The following is a 6,000-nucleotide window of genomic DNA, read 5'->3' on the forward strand; positions in this document are numbered from 1 at the left end:
ATCAGCTGCTCACTGATCAGCAGTTCTCAGTATTATGTCAGAAAGAGGTGATTCTCAGTTCAGTGAGACTCAAAAACTGCTGTGATCAACTCAATGTACTACTGATGCGAGAGCTGCTGTCCTCGGATCAGTGTACTGTTGACTCGAGAACTGTAGATTGGATCATCTTCATACATTGATAAAACGGTAATACAATCAAGTCATAAACATATTTCCAGTATGTTTTATTTGTTACACTCCCTGTTGTTCAGCAAAATACACCTGAAACATACATTTCGCCCTTTAATCACACACATGCTCAATGTCAGCAGCTCATCGGTTCTATGTCGGACACCTCCGAAAGAGGCAATTCTCAGTTCAGTGTACTGTTGCAACCCGAGCATTCAGTCTGGTTTGTGAACAAGTTGGAGCGGTTCATTGCAAAGAAGAGTTGGCAAAAGCAGATATCACCAGTTCTAGGATCATATTACTCCCGGTTATCGGCTCATTTCGATTTGGAGTGTCAGGCACATCCGAGAGACAGGTTAAGATAGAGTAACTTGTGCATCAGTGTTGACTCGAGATGCGAACTGTTTCAAACGATTCAGTCCGATTTGGTGAACTAATTCAACTCGTTCACTGAAAAGAACTGGTTCCAAAGAACGATTCGTTCACGAACTGGACATCACTACCCATAACGAGTCCAAATGGTGGATTTGTATATAGTATTCTTTGTGTTTTGTTCCTTTGGGCTGGTTGAGCGACCATCCAGACAATCACAGGTGAGTTTCATGAGCTGAAACAACCCTTACGTAATAGGCCGTCAGTCAGACAGTCTAATCAACGCGGCTCCATTCATTTCTACAAAGTTGCTTTCAACAATACTCATTTATCCATGTTTTTTTTTTTATCGCATTGATGTTGATCTATATTAAAAATCTAGAGAAGAGGAACACACAAATGAGAGTTATTTATCGGCATATCGTTCTTGATTGTCAGCATTACATGAAATGTACTGCAGAAAAAACAAAGGACAATCCTTCTTTTAAGCACACATTGTAAGTGGAGTTATATCAGCGCATGAATCTTCATTAAGTTATGCTTTTACAGTATGTTTGTGAGGTAATAATGATAGATTTTTTTTTAATATGATAGGAAGTTTGATAGGTTGTTTTTGCCAATTTAAGCAGATTACTAGGTCTGTTAAAAATGTAAATGTAAATATATGTTAATATCAGCTCCTGTTTTTTACCTTTATGTTGGTGTGCAAACTGTGGGAAAAAAGATAGATCTGCTGTGTTCTTAGAACACTTAGGCATTTTACTGAAGTGAATAGGTATGTAGACATGTGTTTTATGCATATATAAAAACACACGGACGTTATTGAAACTCATAATTATTATAAGACTATTTGTAACAGAGGTTAAGATCCATATGCGGTTTAATAGTAAATGTGCAACTCATAAACAGACAGGCAGGGTAAATCACCTGTAATGGAATAGCGTAGGCAGATGAGAGACGTAGTAATAAACAGGCAATGGTCAGCGCAGGCAGCAAACAATCACAATAAGATTCCAGGTAAACAATGGGTAAACAAGGCAGGCAGCAGAGTATCAAACAGTGGGAAACAGGCAGAAGTCGAACACAGGCAGACTCAAACAGATGAGAAAGCATAGGCTTTGGAATTTTTGGAACCTGGACGATATTTAATGGTGAAATTGAATCGAGAAAAGAACAACGCCATTCCTCTGGCGCCGCTTTCATAGCCAGCAATTCTCGGTTACCCACATCGTAGTTTTGCTCGGCAGGCGATAGCTTACAGGAAAAGTATGCACAAGGGTAGAGTTTTGGGGGCATTACATGATGTTGTGTGAGAATGGCTCCGATTCCCGTGTAAGAGGCATCCAAATCAACTGTGAAAAGAGTGTTGGGGTCAGGATGGTGCAGGATGGGAGCGGAGGTGAAGCGAGACTTCGGGTTCTTGAAGGCTTGGAGGGTCGTTGCAGACCAACACAGTTTGGAGCCCCCTCCCTTTAACATGGAGCAGCGACTGAACTGAAATTTCGGATAATTCGCCTGTAGAAATTGGTGAACCCCAGGAAGCATTGCAATTCCTTCACAGAAGTAGGTTGAAGCCAGTTTAGTACCGCACATACCATGCTGTCAACCATGGTGACCCCTTCTGGGCTGATGATGTAGCCAAGGAAAGACACAGAGGTCTGAAGGAACTCACACTTCTCGGCTTTGGCCGAGAGTTGGTGGTGGATCAGACACTGAAGGACTGCTCGAACATGGGTGATGTGTTCTTCCAGAGAGTTTGAATAAATTAGGATATCAGGGTCTCCCTTCATTGCGGCATGCCAGCTCGGATTGCAGCTCCAGATTGAGTCCCCTTCGGAAAAGCAACTTGAGTGTGTCCTCTACCCACACAGTCTGAGCGGCGAGAGTGTGGAAGGTAAGTGCATACTCAGCAGCGGTGTCCTTCCCCTGTTGGAGTGAGAATAACAGCTCACCAGTGTTCTTTCCTCCCTCAGGATGTTTGAATACTTCTCAGAATCGCTGAAGAAAATCAAAAGGTAGTGAACCTCGAACCCTCACAAGACCATATAGCGGTAGCCCAGTCCAGAGCCCTTCCGGTTAATAAGGAGTAGACAAAAGAGATGCGGCTGTCATCAGTGGCATATAGTGTGGATTGTTGCTTCACAAACATCGAACACTGCATCAAAAACCCCTTGCAACTAGCTGATGTGCCATCAAACTTCTCCGGAAAATCAAGACGTGTGTTGGCAGTGAAGATGTTCGGAGAAGGAGGGTTATTCACCAGAATGGGTTGAGATGCATGTGGCGGTTCGTCTGATGCATGAATGCGGAGGTTTTGCAAGATCTTTACTAATTCCTCCATAGAAGCAGTCAGCCGGGTGAGTTGCTGTTGGTGGGCAGCCAACACATTAGCTTGAGCGAACATTTCAGTAGATAATTGCTGGAGCGCCGCTGGATCTGTAGTTGGCAAAGTCTTCTGTAACACAGACTCCGGAGAACAGAGGTTAAGATCCATATGCGGTTTAATAGTAAATGTGCAACTCATAAACTGACAGGTAGGGTAAATCACCAGTAATGGAACAGCATAGGCAGATGAGAGATGTAGTAATAAACAGGCAATGGTCAGGGCAGGCAGCAAACAATCACAGTAAGAGTCCAGGTAAACAATGGGTAAACAAGGCAGGCAGTATAAACAGAGATAAACGCTCAGAAATGTTAATAGGAACAAAACAAGACTTCACAATGATTAATGTTTGAACAGCGCTTAAATAGTCTATGAAATAGGGAACAGGTGTGAGTGTAATCAGTCCAGGTTGGCATGCTGGGAAGTGTAGTTCGAGGTGCCCTCAGAACTCGGGCGAGAGGGACCTCTGGTGTTGAGTTTGTGACACTATTATTGTTGCCTTTTGATAGAAGTCATGCTCAGCATCTCACAAACTGTATGGAAATGATAGATTTGCTTTGTTCTTTAATTATGAAACCTTTACTAAAGTCTCTTTTTTTAGGTCTGTAGACATACAAATTTTAAAGGATTAAAATGTTATTTTGATTGTTGATTCAGTGACTAACTCATTTCACACAAGACGCTCATTTGTCACCACTTCTGGCATCACCAGAAATGGTCACTGAATCATTAAATGGATCTGAACGAATTTTGGTGAATGTAGTCAAAACACTCGAGCCACTTGGATACATTTAAATCCCACAATGCACAAGCACAGAGTAATACATTGTATTGTGCACATGCACAGTTGTCATTATTGTAACTGATTAAATAATTTATTCAGGACCAGCTTGTGCTCAGTCTTTTATTGCCATGTGTGAAACAGAAGCAAAGTGCTCCACATGATGCCCTTTATTTTTGCAGCCAAATTTGCTACATTTTGCAAATTATTTTGCAATACTTGAATCTTTAAAATACTACAAATATTAAAAGTAAATAATACGTATATATTAATATAATACTTATATCATACTTATATATTAATATATACTGTAATATATTAAGACTGCACTGTAAGTGTTGGGTCTGTTCGAGCCACCTACTGACAGCTACCTACTGTGTCCCCCCACTTTTAAAATGACTGCTACGCCCCTGGTTTTGAGTGCTGCTTAGCTTTATAAGCAGTTGCTGTCAAATTTTCAGTGCAACAGTTTCACTGTCCTTGCACTTGCGCACCTGGCATATGCTAATAATTAATAAAATAAAGTTGGACCAACATAATTAAATTCATTAGATTAAACATTAGATAATTTAATTTGACGAACCTAATGAAGTTGAGTTAAAACTACTATAGTACATTGATTTGACCTAATCTGACCTAATTAACCTAATATGTTGGCTGAATGGAACTGACTTAATTTGAATAAAATAAATTAAATTGCTTGTAAAAAAATTCTCAAATTAAATTGGGGTAATGACAGAAAAAATGGGAGGACATAAAGTGGCCACAAAAAGTATTAAGACACTTCTGGACACATAAGCTACACTTAAAATGTATGAATTTCATTCATTTTTATTATATAAAAATAAAATAGAAAATAATAATAATAATCAAAACGGCATCTGAAATAATTTCACTTTTTGCAATTTCTTTTTACCAACTGGCCAAGGTCATTTTAGTGAATGTATGAAGTCAGTTTTCATAGGTGTCCTAGCAGAGTAACCACAGGAGTAGTTCATCACATTACATGTGTTCATGTTCCACTAAGATTTTACAGTCACAAAGAGTCAAAATACTTTTTTCACAATATTTGAAGAATAAATCTACTGTTTTATACATTGAAACCTAACAAAGTTATATTATTGAAATGTTTTGCTTGAAAAGTGTGCTTCTTTCCATCTGTCTTTAATGCAATTGCCACTTGTTTTTTTATTTTATTTATTTATTTATTTATTTATTATGAAATGCAAATAAATGAATACATTTGTAAGCTTGGCTAAAGTGGCCAAATACTTTGTGTACAATATACTCTTGAAACCACAAAAACTAAAAGACAAGATGGGCTATACAGTTTCCACTAACACACAAGCACAGAAAGGGACATAGGTAGATAAATACACAAAACATACACATTACCTGAATAGAAGACCCCATTATGATACCTATTACCCATCCTTATTTTCCCCAGACAACATAATGGTGAGGTTTTGATTACAATCAAGTAAACAACAGGCAATATCATGACTTTAATCACATCATGAATTACAATATTTATCAATTACAATCCATTCCCCTCCTGCCTGATGTCACTACAAGATTAATAAACTAACATCAAAATTATATTATGACTACCTCCACTCTGACAGGGCAAAAAAGGTTTAAGAACAAGTGGGAGAGAATGAGTGAGCCAGAGGAGGATAGTGGAGGAATTGTACATCGGAAGCATTATGTACATTATTATCATCGCCTCCATTCCTACAGATGAGCAAATGATTAGAACATACCCCGGATCTGTTTGGATAAGCAGACTGCATGTGTGTGATGGATGACCCTGTTTACAGATGAAGTGGGATAATGTTAGGGAGAGCTACACCACCGATTGTGGTGATAATGAGCCCTCGGCTGGTCAGGTGCACAATGAGAGCCAGACAGATTACACAGACCCGGCCAGCGGATAAGGCGATCATCCAAACAGCCATAGATTGATAGAGTCACTGTCCTGCACTCACAGATTATAGAGAGGTGACTCCAGTTTACTTTCCTTGGAAAAATATGAAATTAAAGCTTCCTAGAAGAATATGTAGGGGAGTGTGAATTTTAAGGATTAGAATGGGATCTTTTTATTATTTGTCTGTAAAATCTGCATAAAAAATGCATTCTTCACAGGATTTATTTATTTTCCTTTTCACACATTATTACAGTAGTATTCAGTTCATCATGATTTGCCAAGACATGTTCTTGGATCTTTGAAACTAAGTCCTATCCCTACCGATACCCCTAACGATAACCATAACCTACCCCTAAAATTAGTGCGAAA

Source organism: Myxocyprinus asiaticus, chromosome 9 (assembly GCF_019703515.2).
Source record: "Myxocyprinus asiaticus isolate MX2 ecotype Aquarium Trade chromosome 9, UBuf_Myxa_2, whole genome shotgun sequence".
Taxonomy (NCBI): Eukaryota; Metazoa; Chordata; class Actinopteri; order Cypriniformes; family Catostomidae; genus Myxocyprinus; species Myxocyprinus asiaticus.